This window comes from Arachis hypogaea, chromosome 15 (genome assembly GCF_003086295.3).
Source record: "Arachis hypogaea cultivar Tifrunner chromosome 15, arahy.Tifrunner.gnm2.J5K5, whole genome shotgun sequence".
NCBI lineage: Eukaryota > Viridiplantae > Streptophyta > Magnoliopsida > Fabales > Fabaceae > Arachis > Arachis hypogaea.
Genome location: NC_092050.1, coordinates 97,096,247 through 97,113,566, shown reverse-complemented (window position 1 = coordinate 97,113,566; position 17,320 = coordinate 97,096,247). Strand labels below are relative to the sequence as shown.

General features: G+C 38.5%; 1 pseudogene; it reads left to right on the top strand.

The window, feature by feature from the left end:
- Window positions 1-11,419: 11,419 nt before the first annotated feature.
- LOC112748633 (transcription factor TCP7-like) lies at window positions 11,420-12,497 on the top strand (annotated as a pseudogene).
- Window positions 12,498-17,320: the final 4,823 nt, after the last annotated feature.

Sequence of the window (17,320 nt, the reverse complement as noted above, 5' to 3'; positions counted from 1 at the left end):
CTTATGCCAATTAAAGGGTGGTTGATTGATTCAAATAAACCATGCAATTCCACTCTAAATTACTAACTTACAATGCAAGAAAGTGCATAAAAAATAATGAAAGAAGTTAAAAAATGCTTGCAAAGCTAGCATATGATGACTTGTCATCATGTGATGGTTGGAGAGTCCTCTTCATCAAGAACTTCTTGGAATGGTGGCTCACTTGGTACGGGGGTCTCTTTTTCTTGCTCTACCAATTCCTCATTTTCACCCATATTGTGCACTTCTCCACTCCTTAAGCTGATGGCATGATGTTCTTCTCCCTCCCAAGGGAAGACATTGGTTGGTTCATCAACAAAATATTGTGCCAATTGTCTCATTTGATCTTCTTGACTCCTCATTGAGGCTTTCATATCTTCAATCACCTCTCTCACATTTTGCCTTAAGAACTCACTGAGTTAGGCAATGAAGATATCTCATGGAGAGTTCCTCTATTGTAAATGCTAGAAAAGTTTTTCGAGGAGTTTGTGGAGGCGCATAGGTTGGAAAATTAAGGGATGATGGTTCTTGATGAATGGGGTATGGAGCATAAAAATCTCTTCCCCAGCCGCCATTTGAGTAGTAGTTAGATTCATGTAAATTATTTTGGGGCTGAGGGAAGTGTCCCATTTAGTTTGATTGCTCACACTCTATCATTCCTTGGTGATATTCCTAGGCACCATTATGATAATGACTTGAATCTTTTTGTGGTGGTGGGTAATATTCAATGAAATTTACTTTATCCAAAGATGAGGTAAACTCCATTCTTACTTGAAGATACTTTGTATTAAACATAATCACTAAGAGAAATTAAAATTCCTTGTGTCACAAATAAGGAATTCTTAGTGAGGTAATAACACAAACATCATATTAGCAAGAGAAAATAGAAAATTAAATGAAATTAAATGACAAAAACAAAAAGAAAAAAAAATGTCTAATCTAGGTAATCAACCTACCGATAGTTTGTTAATCATAATTAATCCCCAGCAACGGCACCAAAAACCTGAAATGGAATTTGATGAACTCAAAGTATTCCACAATAACTATCGACAAGTGCACTGGGTCGTATCAAGTAATAAAACTCACAAGAGTGAGGTCAATCTGACAAGAATTAAGGAATTAAGCAAGCAATATTTGACTCATTATTCTAGTTAGACGGTTCAATTTTGAGTGATAAGCAAACAAGGAATGTAAATGACTTGAAATTAAATGAAAGCAATAAAGAACAAGAAAGTAAATGACACGAATGTAAAGTGCTAAAAATTAAATTGCAAAAATGTAAATGACTAGAAAGTAAAACCAAGTGAAGCATTTCTACAAACACTTGGAAGGCACAAATCTGCATAAGTAAATAAAGCCATAAATGTGCATAAGTAAATGACAAGAATTAAAGACAAGAAGTAAATAACAAGAATTAAGAATGAAATTAACATTGGGATCAAGAGCTATTGCATTCTCAAGATCAATAACTCTCATCTCCTCTTCAATCATGTAATTCATTAATCTCTTGGCAAATCATAAGTGATTGAAACTAAATCCCTTGGTGAATCAATCTCTCTTAACTTGATCAATTGTCAATTCCTTGATCTAATTGCTCATGAGCAGAGATAAAGATTGGTCTCTGATTTAGAGCCACACAATCTCATAAACCCAAGTTTTGGGATAATTACATGTCACAATATCAAACCCAAACCCAAATTTACTCAATTTTGAGAAAGAACTTCAAGCATGATTCTATGATATGATTCCTTTCCCAAGGCTCACATAGAATCCATGTGAATTCAATTTCTTTCCCAAGACAATTGAATCCTTGAAATGAAGAACGAAGATTCTTTCTAAAGAAACAATAAAAGAAGAATTGAAGATGGAGAAGAAATGAAATTAATCCACTGAAAAATAATAGAGCTCTCTTTCCCAATGAAAAGAGTTATAGACTCATAACAAAATATTTACAAAAGTGTATGAAAGAAAATAGAAGAAGAGAAGAAGTTGAGAGTGAGAAGGGAGTGGAGTCACCTCCACCCCTCCATGGTGTGTGTAAAATGGTGAGTCCAAAGTCCTATTTATAAACTACCTAAATTACAAATTCAAATAAAATTACAATCAAATGCAAATTTCCTAACTACTTCTAGATGATCCTTGTGGCCTTAATTGATTGTTAATTGTGGCTTATCTTGGGCTTGTGAAATTTTAGTTCTCTTCTTGGAGGCTTGAAACATTGAAGAATAAATGAAGAAATTGAGGTATTTGGAAGTGGCCCAATGTAGAGTGTCATTGAAGTGGCTTTTTGGGTTTTTGAAGGCTTGGGAAGCCTTGCACGTTGAAAGATTGATCTGATGCATCCTAAAATTTAATGCCCACTATAGACTATTACATATTATTGGAAAGCCCTACATGTCAACTTTCTAAAGCCACTGGAAGCGCATTATTTGGACTTCTCTATCCCAAGTTATGATCTTTTGAAGATGTGATGATCGGATTTTTGCTAGTAAAGAATTCACAAATGAAACCTCATTGCTAGTATAGTTTCTAAACCAACAAAGAATCCTTTCATACAAAAACTTGTTTGTCACTAAAGCAAACCCAATAAAATTAAACCGAAGTATTTAAACCTCGGGTCGTTGATAAACCCCGATTTCGTGGTTTATCTTGTGCTTATTTTAAGGGATTTATTCACCTTTTTTCACATTTATTCAATGAAATAGCATGGTTTTGTAATTCTCCCTTGAATTGTGCTTAAGTGTAAAAACATGCTTTTTAGGCACTTAAATTGGTGATTTTAACTCGCTTTAATTCCATTCGATGCCTTGATGTGTTTGTTGAGTGATTTCAGGTTCATAAGGCAAGTATTGGATGGAAAAAGTGAGGGGAAAAGCATGCAAAGTGGGAGAACTCATGAAGAAATGAAGGAACCGCAAAGCTGTCAAGCCTGACCTCTTCACACTCAATCGATCATAACTTGAGCTACAGAGGTCCAAATGAGGTGGTTCTAGTTGCGTTGGAAAGCTAACATCCGGGCTTCAAAATGATATAAAATTTGCCATAGTTGCTTCACATTTAGGGATGCGCACGCACACTGTATGCGTGTGCGCTGATTGGTGCACGTGATTTACTAAAAGCAACTCGTGGCCAGCGATTTGTAGAGCATTTTGGGCCCAATCCAACTCATTTCTAATGCTATTTCATGCAGAATTCAAGCTTGGGCAAGGGGGAGCAATTTTTTGAAGTTTTTGCATCATGTAGCTTAGTTTCTAGAGAGAGAAGCTCCCTCTTCTCTCTATAATTAGGGTTCCTAGGATTAATTGCATCATAGATCCATGTTTAATTCCTTGCTTTCATCTTGTTTCTTCTATATTTTCATGCTCTAGTGATGTAATCTTCTTGTTCCCTCTTGTTAATTTCCCTTTTCATGCCTCTTTGTTTAGGATTGATGAACACTTGTTGGATTTGGATTTTCTATTAATGTAATTGATGTTTGATGTCTTTTATTGTGAATTTGAGTTGTTGATCTTGTCTCCTTGCAATTTGTAGTTGTTAGATTTTACTATTTCTTGTCATTTATTATGCTTTTCTTTTATGCCTTCCAAGTGTTTGACAAAATGCTTGGTTGGATGTTAGAGTAGATTTTGAGCATTCTTGGCTTGGAAAGAGTAATTAGGCAATCTTGAGTCATGAAAACCCAACTTATGTTGGTGATCTAGAGTTGTTAGCTAATATTGTTTCCATTAGTGAGTTGATTAGGACCTTTGGATTGAGATTAGCTAGTCTTGTTAGACTTTCTCTCATGGAAGATAACCTATATCTTCTTCCATCATTGGGGATGACATAATAAGATAAATTCTTGTTAATTATTGTTATTAGTGACTATGATGGAAGGCCTATGATCTCAATTCTTGCCATGAATGTCTCCCTTTATTACTTTCTTTTTTTAGTTACTTGCTTGATTTACTCTTCTTGTTATTTAAATTCTTGTCCATTTACTTCCTTGCACCTTTATCAATTATACCCCCTTTGTTCCTTGATAGCCAATAATCATTCACTTCATTGCAATTCCTTGTGAGATGACCCGGGGTCCAAATACTCCGGTTAATTCTTATTTGGGGTTTGTACATGTGACAACTAAAATTTTTGATTGGGAGGATTATTTGTTGGTTTAGAACTATACCTGCAATGAAGAATTCATTTATTGACAAATTCTATATCATCACAACAAATTCACTTAATCAGTCGTCTCTCAAGGAATTGCAGGGAAGTGTGTTGCTTATAATTGGTTATAAGATAGTATCTTTTTGGGTTTTTTGAAAGGTTGAACAAGGAAATAAAATGACAAAAAATTAAATTAATAATTAAGGAAGGGCTCTTGGCAAGGTATGAGAACTGGACGTCCTATCCTAGTTATAATCGTGATGAGAATTGTCCGTTGCTCCCACTTAGTTAACCTCTAACTATGGAGGAAAGTCAAGTGGACTAATTAATTTGATTCCTCAAGTCCTAGTCAACTCCCAAGGAAAGACTAGCTTTAGAGGGATCCAAATCAACCAGTAACTTTCAATTATCAATCAACAAAGGAGTTTGATAACTCAAGAGTCTCCAATTACTCAACCAAAGCCAAGAACATAAAAATCTAACTTAAAACCCTCCCAAGCATTTTGTCAAACACTTGGAAGGCATAACATAAAAACATAGAAAAGTAATAGGGAATGTAAAGTCTAAAACCAACAATTGCAAGCATCAATGACAACAATTAAAGCAAGAAACAATAATCATGAAATACCTCAAATTGCATTAAATAGGAAATTGAATCTAACATAAAGGGTTCATAAGCTAAATTGGGGAAATAAACAAACCAACAAGAGAATTAGATAAACTAAAGTTCTAGAACTAATGAGAGTAGAAGAAAACTAAAGCAAAGTAAAATAGAAATATGAAATTAAGAAAAGCTAAATCTACAATCCTAAAACCTAGAGAGAGGAGAGAGCCTCTCTCTCTAGAAACTACATCTAAACCTAAAAATTTGTTGAATTTATGAATGAATGAATGAATGATTGATGTGATTCCCCTATTCTGCAGCCTCTATTCTGTGTTCTCGAGCTTGGAATTGGGCCAAAAAGGAGCCCAGAAATCGCTCCCAGTGCTTTCTGCAAGTTTCTACACGTGGCACATGTCACGCGTACGCGTAGGTCACGCGTGCGCGTCATTTGGAGAAATTCCTTGTCACGCGTACGCGTCAGTCACGCGTACGAGTCGCCCATGTGTGCGCGTCGCTGCCAGCTTCTCAAAACTTCATTTTTCGCGTTCCTTCCACTTTTGCATGTTTCCTTTCCATCCTCTAAGCCATTCCTGCCCTATAAAACCTGAAAACACTTAACACACAGATCACGGCATCAAATGGTAATAAAGGATAATTAAAATTGACATTTTAAAGGCCTAGGAAACATGTTTTCAACTATATCACAGAATTAGGAAGGATTTGTAAAACTATGAAAATTATATGAATAAGTGAGCAAACAATTGATAAAAACCACTCAAATTAGCACAAGATAAACCATAAAATAGTGGTTTATCAAGGTGCAGAGGTCATCGTGCCATATTTGCAGGAAATTTGGCCCAGCGTGCCATGCCTAGACACACCTAGCCGCACGCCAGGTATGTTGTGCTGAAAGAATGGTGATTTGCATCCTCCAAATGCAGTGTCCATTATAGAGTCTTATATGGTTGGAAAGCTCTGGAATTCTACTTTCCAATGAAACTGAAATCACCTCATTTGGAGCTTTGTAGCTCAAGTTATTTTTGTTGGAGTGTGAAGAGGTTAGGTTGCAAATCCTCTTTGCTTCTCTTTGAGTTTGTTTCCAACTCTTTTGCCACCTTAGGAGTGTGCTTCCTCTATTAGTGCTTTTATTGCTTCTTTTTCTATCATTTCCTACAAAATTCATCAACTCAAGTAATCAAAGCAATATTCAATTTAATCACCAAAACTCTCCATAATTAAGCATTATGAATTGATTTTTATATATGAAAAAGCATAGAAAACACAACATGATGCACACGCATCACAACACCAAACTTAAAATTTCCTTGTCCTCAAGAAAATAAAGAATCATGCAATATAATTTGACAATCCAAGGTGAGAAGAATAGCAATTTAATGTTCATGGTTGGCTAGTTTACTTTGTATGCATCAATCATAAAAGAAATTCAAATGATTGAAGTTTCTATCTAGCTTACTTTATGAAATCGTTTCTTTATATTCCTTCCATGAATCAAGCTTTTCATCTTTTTCTTAGCTTAGCTTCTTGGGTGCCTTGCACAATTAGTTAAAAGCTTTGACTCTAAATGCTTTTTTTCAAGTATTACCACTTGATACATAAACACCACAAGCATTTAATTAGAGGACTCTTTAAGCTCGTTTATTTCTTTTCTTTACTTTCCTTCTCATCATTGGTGCTTAGAGCCTTGAGCTTTGAGGGAGTGCTTTGCACTTGAGCCTAGCCTTGACTCTAAGTGTTTTTTTTTCAAACCTTTTGCTTGATACATAAGCACCACAAGTACTTGACTAATGAATTGTCATTGGTACTCAAAGCCTTCAACTTTCTCCTTTTTCCCCTTTTTCTTACTTGATCTTTTTAATTGATTTGCTTATTCAAGGTTTTCAATATTTCAAAAATTTCATAAAATGTCCTAGATGAAAACTTCAATTAAACAAATTCAAATGCAATTGGGCAAAAAATAGTCATGCTAGCCTCTCAGTACTTATATGCTCATGCTAGATTCTTCTTTAATTACCTTGTTTGTTTATGATCATGAAGCTTAATTACTTTGACTTACAAAATTCAAGATGGTAGTTATAATGTCACAGCAACATGTTCCAATTCAAGAATCAAACTATGCTTATTCATAAGGATTAATCACACATGCATACAATGAAGATAACCATGCAATTTAAAAGTACTGGAAACAAATAAGAGGAGAAGGAATTTTACAACCTTGTAGTTCATATTGTTGTTGTCACTTTCCTCCTATTCCTTCCTTCCCACACCAAACTTAGAGTGATTGCTTGTCCTCAAGCAACAAATAATACAGCGGTGATGGGGTTTATGGTGAGTCATGAATGTCTTAAAACAATGAAATGTGAGTAATGCATGTGGTTAAGTAAGAAAAATTAAGGGTAACAATGAAGGCACAAGAAAGAAGCAGAGGCAATATGATTGCATTAATAAGTAGTGTGTGCATGGTACTTTGTATGAAAGGTAAGTGGCAACACCAAACTTAGTATGATGCTTTCATTTTAAAATGATGCAAGTACCCAGTGAAGGTTTGGAAATCAAATTGTTGCATGGTAACACTAAACATATTTCATGCAATCTCATGTAAAATTGTTGAAAGTAAACTAAGCAAAGAAAGGAAATGTTACCTACGGTTGGGTTGCCTCCTAAGAAGTGCTCTTTTAATGTCATTAGCTTGATATTTTGTTCTTAACTTTCTTCCTCTTCTTCCAGTTGATTAAGAGAAATGACTTCAAAGGGGAAGAGGAGAAGTTTGATATCCCCTGTTTTGAGTGCCTCCCAGCAAGCTTTCTTTTGTTGTTAGCTTGATTTGCTTTGCTTGTTGGGGTAGGGGTGGGATTACTTTTTATTGACCTTTTCTTTTTCATGGATATGGTCCTTTGTTTTTTGGTCAAATCCTTTTTTCAGTGCTTTTGTTGATTGCCTTCACTTATTTGTTTTCAAAGCTTGGGTGTTGTGTGATGGTTGGAGAGTCCTCTTCGTCATGAACTTCTTGGAATGGTGGCTCACTTGGTATGGAGGTCTCTTTTTCTTGCTCTACCAATTCCTCATTTTCACCCACATTGAGCACTTCTCCACTCCTTAAGCTGATGGTATGATGTTCTTCTCCTGGCCAAGGGAAGACATTGGTTGGTTCATCAACAAAATATTGTGCCAATTGCCTCATTTTCTCTTCTTGACTCCTCATTGAGGCTTCCATATCTTCAATCACCTCTCTCACATTTTGCCTTAAGAACTCACTGAGTTGGGCAACAAAAAGATATCTCTTGGAGAGTTCCTCTATTGTGAATGCTAGAAATGTTTTTTGAGGAGTTTGTGGAGGTACATAGGTTGGACAATTAAGGGATGATGGTTCTTGATGAATGGGGTATGGAGCATAAAAATCTCTTCCTCAGCCACCATTTGAGTAGTAGTTAGATTCATGTAAATTATTTTGGGCTGAGGGAAGTGTCACATTTGGTGTGATTGCTCATACTCTATCATTCTTTAGAGATATTCCGACCACCTTTAAGATAATGACTTGAATCATTTTGTGGTGCTGGGCAATATCCCATGAAATTTGCTTGATCAAAAGATGAGGTAAACTCCATTCTTACTTGAAGATACTTTGTATTAAATACAATCACCAAGAGAAATTAAAATTCCTTGTGTCACAAATAAAGAATTCTTAGTGAGGCAATAACACAAACATTTTACTAGCATGAGAAAATAGAAAATTAAAAGAAATTAAATAACAAAAAGAAAAAGAAAGAAAATATCTAATCTAGGTAATCAACCAACCAGTAGTTCGTTAATTACAATTAATCCCTGGCAACGGCGCCAAAAACTTGATACGGAATTTGATGAACTCAAATTATTCTATAATAACAATCGACAAGTGCACCAGGTCGTATCAAGTAATAAAACTCATAAGAGTGAGGTCGATCCCACAAGGATTAAATGATTAAGTAAGCAATAGTTGATTGATTATTCTAGTTAGACAGTTCAATTTTGAGTGATAGCAAACAAGGAATGTAAATGACTTGATATTAAATGAAAGCAATAAAGAATGTAAATGACTAGAAAGTAAAACCAAGTGAAGCACTTCTACAAACACTTGGAAGGCATAAATAAGCATAAGTAAATAAAGCCATAAATGTGTGTAAGTAAATGACAATAATTAAAGACAAGAAGTAAATAACAAGAATTAAGAATGAAATTAACATTGGGATCAAGAGCTATTGCATTCTCAAGATCAATAGCTCTCATCTCCTCTTCAATCATGTAATTCATTAATTTCTTGGCAAATCATAAGTGATTGAAACTAAATCCCTTGGTGAATCAATCTCTCTTAACTTGATTAATTGTCAATTCCTTGATCTAATTGCTCATGGGCAGAGATGAAGATTGGTCTCTGATTTAGAGCCACACAATCTCATAAACCCAAGTTTTGGGATAATTACATGTCACAATATCAAACCCAAACCCAAATTTACTCAATTTTGAGAAAGAATTTCAAGCATGATTCTATGATATGATCCCTTTCCCAAGGCTCACATAAAATCCATGTGAATTCAATTTCTTTCCCAAGACAATTGAATCCTTGAAATGAAGAATGAAGATTCTTTCTAAAGAAAAAATAAAAGAAGAATTGAAGATGGAAAAGAAATCAAATTAATCTATTGAAAAACAATAGAGCTCTCTTTCCAAATGAAAAGAGTTAGAGACTCATAACAAATATTTACAAAAGTGTATGAAAGAAATTGGAAGAAGAGAAGAAGATGAGAGTGAGAAGGGAGTGGAGTCACCTCCACCCTTCCATGGTGTGTGTAAAATGGTGAATCTAAGGTCCTATTTATTAGCTACCTAAATTACAAATTCAAATGAAATTACAATCAAATACAAATTTTTTAACTACTTCTAGATAATTCTTGTGGCCTTGATTGATTGTTAATTGTGGCTTGTCTTGTGCTTGTGAAATTTTAGTTCTCTTCTTGGAGGCTTAAATAAATGAAGGAATTGGGGTAATTGGAAGTGGCCCAATGTAGAATGTCATTGAAGTGGCACTTTGGGCTTTTGAAGTATTGGGAAGCCTTGCACGTTGAAAGATAGATCTGGTGCATCCCCAAATTGAATGGCCACTATAGACTATTATATATCATTGGAACATCGTGGATGTCAGCTTTCTAAAGGTGCTGGAAGCGTATTATTTGGACTTCTCTAACCCAAGTTTTGATCTTTCGAAGGTGCATAGGTCATCATGGCATGTTTGCAGGAAATTTGGCCCAGCGTGCCACGCCCAGACATGCCTAGCCGCATGCCAGGTATGTAGTGCTGAATGAATGGTAATTTGTACCCCCAAATGCAATGTCCACTAAGGAGTCTTATATATGGTTGGAAAGCTCTGGAAGTCTACTTTTCAATGGCACTGAAATCACCTCATTTGGAGCTTTGTTGCTCGAGTTATTTTTGTTGGAGTGTAAAGAGGTCAGGGTTGCAAATCCTCTTTGCTTCTCTTTGATTTGGTTTCCAACTCTTTTGCCACCTTAGGAGTGTGCTTCCTCTATTAGTGCTTTTATTGCTTCTTTTTCTATCATTTCCTACAAAATTCATCAACTCAAGCAATCAAAGAAATATTCAATTTAATCACCAAAACAATCTATAATTAAGCATTATGAATTGATTTTTATATATGAAAAAGCATAGAAAATACAACATGATGCACACGCATCACCAGGTCGTGCATAAGGTATTTAACTTCATGAGGTTTCAACTGTCGTGAGGCATACGCCACCACCTTCCTACGTTGCATAAGCACACACCCCAGACCCTTCAATGAAGTGTCACAATACACCTCAAATGGTTCATTCGGTTCAGGTAACACGAGCACAGGCGCTGTAGTCAATTTCTGCTTTAAATCTTGGAAGCTCTCTTTGCATTCAGATGTCCAGACAAATGGCGCATCTTTGCCGGTTAACTTCGTCAATGGAAAGCTATTTATGAAAAATCTTTGATGAATCTTCGATAATAGCCATCCAAACCCAGAAAACTCCTTATCTCAGTTACTGAGGTCGGTCGCCCCTACTCCATTACTGCTTCCACCTTAGAATGATCTACAGCTATCCCCTATTTACTTACTACGTGGCCCAGAAACTTCACCTCGTTCTTCCAGAACTCACATTTGGACAGTTTTGCGTGGAGTTTCCTTTCCTTTAGTATCTGCAACAGGATTCACAGATGTTCTGCATGTTCTTCATTGGTCTTAGAATAAAGAGTAAAGGACAAATCTGTCCCTGACCTTTTTTTTCGCGAATATTTTCCTCCCCGAAGATTGGAAAATACTTTAATGTCCCTGACCCCCCCCCCGCGAAAAGTGGACATATTTACCCCTCTGTTAGAGTCGCTCCATTTGTCCTGACGGAAAACGGTGACGTGGCTCCCGTGCCACTGACCTGCCGTTACAGGCTGCCACGTGGGATGGACATTTGAAAAGAGGACATATTAGTCCCCAGGAACCAAAATGTCACCATTTCTCCCCCACCCCCAATCTATGAAATCCTTGAGCCCTAATCCTTCGAATGCAATATGAAGGTGAAGCGGGTGAAGGAATAAAGGGAGCATTCCGACCCATGGCATCTGATGGAGCTTGGCCACAAGTCTGACGGCCAGACCATCGAGTGGCTCCTCCGCCAGGCCGAGCCCTCAATCATCGCCTCCACCGAAACTGGAACCACTCTCTCCTCCGTTTCTGTCTCCGTACGCGACGGTGCTGGCCCTCTCTCTTCTCCTTCCTCAACCTCCGCAGCATCTTCGCTCGACCACAAGCCCTTGCTCGCTCCCACTCCCTTCATACTCGGCAAGCGCATACGCACTGACGATGACGCTTCTGCCAAGGACGACGACGTCTCCGTGGGGCCTGCCGTGGGTCCTTAGTGGGCTCCGGAGCTCTCGCGGGGCTCTGGGCCCTCTTGACCAGGCCCGATTTTGGTCAAATTTGGAGTTTCACAATGGCTGCTTCTCCACCGGAGATGGTTGTGCAGTCGGCAGTGGTGTCGGTGTCTCAGCAGCAGAAAGCTTCTTTGTTCGTTCACCATCAGCATCAGCAGCAGCAACAAGCCATGGGAGAAGCTTCGGCGGCAAGGCTGGGAAATTACCTTCCTGGACATCTGAATTTGCTAGCATCTAAGTCGGAAGGGCCCGAAAACTTTTAGGTTTAGAGCTCTTTTGTTTTTAGTTTTTTGAGTGGAGAAGTCCATGAATTCAATTAGGATTTATTTTAAGTTATTTATTATGATGATGATGAATTGCTGCAGATTGAAGCTGGAAGCGGTTTACAGGACCTTGATCATCAGTGTTTGCTTTGTGCAAGTGCAAATATAGCTTCGAAATTCATAATGTTGGTTGTGATTAAAAAAAGCAAGGTTCTCCGAGTTGGAGAGACTAATAAGCTTTGTAATGATAATGGGATTGCATTATTGGTTGCTTGGTTTTTGAGTTTTTTACTTACTCTCGTCCATCATATCCTAAATCCTAATGAAGTATACAAGTTTGGTTTTTTGTTACAGCCAGCTCAAGTGCAATTACTAGTAGATTTAGTGTTAATGGTGGTCAAGCTCAACTCAACTTTGCTCTCAATTTGTTGGAGTACACAACTCAACACAACACACCAAAGTACATTCCAATTCCTGTGAAAGAATTCGTGTGTTGTTCTTGTTAATGATATGGGCTTTGGCACAGCTTGATGGATGGTGAGTGGTGTGGTTTGTAGTCAATGCTATTCTCTCTCTCAATCTCTCTATCTCTTTCACTTTCATAGCTAGCTCCTTTGCTGGTCTTAAGTTGTTCATCATAGATTGGGGGTGGGGTAGAAATGGTGATGTTTTGGTTCCTGGGGACTAATACGTCCTCGTTTCAAAAGTCCATCCCACGTGGCAGCCTGTAACGGCCAAGTCAGCGCCACGGGAGCCACGTCACCATTTTTTGTCAGGGCAAACGGAGCGACTCTAATGGAGGGATAAATATGTCCACTTTTTTAGGGGGTCAGGGATATTAAAGTATTTTCCAATCCTCGGGGATGAAAATGTCCGCGGAAAAAAAGGTCAGGGACGGATTTGTCCTTTACTCTAAAATAAATTAGTATGTCATCAATGAAGATGACAACAAACTTATCCAAAAATGGACGGAAAATTATGTTCATGTAATCCATAAACACTGTAGGAGTTCGTCAACCCTAAAGACATTACAGTGTACTTGTAATGACCATAACGAGTTTAGAAAGCAGTCTTAGGGATGTCTTCGTCTCTAACCCTTATGTGATGATAACCCGACCTAAGGTCAACCTTAGAAAATACTCTGGCTCCCTGTAGTTGGTCCATTAGATCGTCGATCCTTGGCAGTGGGTATTTATTCTTTACCGTAACTTTGTCCAGTTGTCTGTAGTCCACACAGAGATGCATACTACCATCCTTCTTCTTCACCAGTAATACCGGTGCTCCCCGCAGTGAAACGCTCGGACGAATGAAGTTCTTGTTCATTAACTCCTCAAGCTTAGTTTAAGTTCAGTTAACTCCAAGAGAGACATTCTGTAAGGCGCAATCGATATTGGTCTTTCTCCAGGCACCAACTCAATCGCAAACTCAGTTTCCCGAGAAGGAGAAAATTCGGGAATATCTTCCGAAAATACTTTTGGGAATTTGTTCACAACTGGAATCTATTCTAAACTTTGCTCCTCTCCTGACACATTTGCAACTAACAACAAAATACCATGACATTCACTTCCACTACAGTTTACTACCACAGAGCTTAAATAATACCCTTTCGGCACAACTGGCCCTTCAGACCCCTCAGACATGAAATGAAACGATTTTTTAGAACAATCAAGTAGAACACGGTTTTTAGATAGCCAATCCAATCTTAAGATGAGATCAAGACCGGTTATCGATAAACAAATCAAGTCATGAACAAAATCCTGTTGTTGGATTCGGAAAGAGACTTGTGGACAGTCTAATCTAGTCACCATAACTTCAGAGGTGGCATTATGAACATTCAAATCATAACCCAACACAACTATTTTCAATTCTAATTCACTGGCCTTTTTAAATGCTGTGAATGAATGAGTAGCTCCATAATCAAATAAAGCATTCAAGGTTTTACCAGCTATTTTGCATTTACCTCGGATCAGTGTATCAGTCCCCTCGGTACCTGCAGTAGATGTAGTGAACACTCACCCTGGTTGCTGTGCTCTTCCAGTACCTTGTCTCTATTTCTCTGGACAATTTGAGGATTTATGCCTAGCTTTACCACAGGAATAGCACAAGCCCTAACCGGCTCTACACGGGGTTTTCGGATGATGATTCCCACATCTAGCACAAGCCAGCTCATTCTGAGGCTGCTTCCCAAATCTTCTCCCCTAGTAATTATTATTGTTAGGCCTTCTGAAATTGATCTGACCCTGAGTCTGCTATGGTACAAAGCCTCCACGCTTGAAAGTCTGACCCCTAGGAGAAAAATTTCTTCCTCGGTTCTGCTGAAAAGGCATCCTATGGCTTCCTTTCTCTGTAGTTGCCTTTCTCACACAGTCTTCAGCAACCCTACTCTTATTTACCAGTTCTAAGAAAGTCCTTATCTCCATTGGTTCCACTGAGCTTAAAATATCACTCTGGAATCCTCCTTCATACTTAATGCTCTTCCACTCCTCGAAGTCTCCAGGAGCACCCTGACAGATACAAAAAAACCGGCACAGTTCCTCAAACTTATTCGTATATTCAGCCACTAACATTATACCCTGCTTTAGCTGCAGTAATTCAAGTTCCTTTTCCGTCCTAGCTGAATTCTAAAAGTACTTCTTATAAAATTTAGTCTGAAAGGCATCCCAAGATATAGGTTCATCGCCCTGCTACAGGAGGCATCGTGTTCCCTGCTACCAATGCAGTGCTTCTCCCGTAAGCTGATAAGTGGTGAATTCAATGCACTGATTTTTAGGCACCAGTTGTGCTTGTAATGCTTGGTCCATTAATGAGTCTCATCTGTCAGTTATATAGCCAATCTAACAAGTCCTGGTAGCTAACCATTGGACTGTCCCTCTGTCACGCATCCCCAAATCTCAATTCATAAACATTCATAATCATATAACACACACCAGTGTATATCCACGGGGGGAGCTCACCAGAAAACTCTAAGTGTCCAGCAACACTTACGACATAGGGTCAGTAGAGTATCGAGTCTCAACCTGGAGCACGTGGTGGCAAGCCTCTGCTTTCACCCAGGGAAACTTGTATCTCAGATATTTGATAGTGCAATAACCACATAATCAATCAACAATCACATATTCATAATCAGCCATAATTCATTATCAATATAGCCATTGGTGCACGAAATTGTGATCTCTGACACAGCGTCAATAACTTGGTACGCATGATCATAATCTCAACTCTTCTTCGCAACTTCGCACAACTAACCAGCAAGTGCACTAGGTCATCCAAGTAATACCTTACGTGAGTAAGGGTCGATCCCACGGAGATTGTCGGCTTGAAGCAAGCTATGGTCATCTTGTAAATGTCAGTCAGGCGGATTAAATTGGTTATGAGGTTTTGATAATTAAAATATAAATAAAACATAAAATAAGATAGAAATACTTATGTAATTCATTGGTGGGAATTTCAGGTAAGCGTATGGAGATGCTTTATTGCTTCTGAACCTCTGCTTTTCTACTTCCTTCTTCCAATTATGCGTTACCTCCTTCCATGGCAAGCTATATGATCCTCTCGGATGAAAACAAATCCATATGCGCTGTCACCGCACGGCTAATCATCTGTCAGTTCCCGCAAGTTTCGGAATAGGACCATTGTCCTTTTGCACACTGTCACTGCGCCCAACATTCGCAAGTTTGAAGCTCGTCACAGTCATCCCTTTCTAGATCCTACTCGGAATACCACAGACAAGGTTTAGACTTTCCGGATCCCAGGAATGCTGCCAATAGTTCTAGCCTATACCACGAAGGTTAATCTCAGATTCAGATGCTCTGTTGTCAGGAGAGACGATGTGAATCGTTGATTAGAAACCCAAGAGAATATACTCCAGCTGTCGTCCAATGACTACGTTGAACATCATGTAGACTGCTTTGTGGTTGTCAGGCACGCGGATCTTAGCTAAGCGAGTAACGAAGATTGGGTGATTGTCACGGGTCACCCCTTCATTCTGACTTAACTGAATTAAGAACAAGAGTATATCTTGAAGAAGAAGTAGGCGTGAATTGAAAGAAAAACAATAGTACTTGCATTCATTCATGAAGAACAGCAGAGCTCCACACCTTAATCTATGGGATGTAGAAACTCCACCGTAGATAATACATAAGTGAAAGGTCTAGGCATGGCCGTGAGGCCAGCCTCCCAACGTGTACAATAGCATCCAAGTCTAAGGACTAAACGTCCAAAGATGAAAACTGTAAAATAAATCTCTAAAAGTAGTTTTTATACTAAAACTAGTAACTAAGGTTTACAGAAAATGAGTAACTAAGTGCAGATAATGCAAAAATCCACTTTCGGGGCCCACTTGGTGTGTGCTTGGGCTGAGTATTAAGCTTTACACGTGCATAGGCTGTTCCTGGAGTTAAACGCCAGCTTTGGTGCCAGTTTGGGCGTTTAACTCCAATTTTGGTGCCAGTTTGGGCGTTTTACGCCAAGATGTTTTAGGCTGTCTTTGAACGCCAGTTTGGGCCATCAAATCTCGGGTAAAGTATGGACTATTATATATTTCTAGAAGGTCCAGGATGTCTACTTTCCAATGCAATTGAGAGTGCACTAATTGGGCTTCTGTAACTCCAAAAAATCCACTTCGAGTGTAGGGAGGTCAGAATCCAACAACATCTGCAGTCCTTTTTCAGCCTCTGAATCAGATTTTTACTCAGGTCCCTTAATTTCAGCCAGAAAATACCTGAAATCATAGAAAAATACACAAACTCATTAATTCATCTCTTTCATCATCAACAAGTTACCTTTCTCACAGTCCTAAGTATACTTCACTACCCAAATTCCACCTACCAGGCCTTAAACAAAAGTAAAAAGGGTTTTGAAAGCTGGAGGAATGCATTTAGAGTCAAAAATCAAGTTTTTGGAAAACCAAGGGCTCGCGTACGAGACCCCTTCTCACGTACGCGAGGAGTGCAACCCATACCGTATGCTCGCATCGCATGTCACCTTTTGCGTACGCGCCCTTACAAAATTTGACCAATCGTGTACGCGTCACTAGTTCACGTATGTGGGCTCCTCAACCTAAAAGCATTGCTCGCGTCGCGTGCCATGTGGTCGCTTACGCAACCAAAGGAAGCGACATGTTTGCGTACGCGACGCACATCCCGCATACGCGAGCCCTCTGGGAATTAGTAAATGGTCGCGTCGCGTGTGTCTCTCGCGTATGTGGGCTTAGCAGAAACTTCAAAAAGCTTCTAACTCCAAAATCTCTGTTTTGCACACCAAACTTTGATCGTGCATAACTTTCTCGTTTTAAAATATTTTTCCTTTGTTTCCTCAAATGGTGTAAACC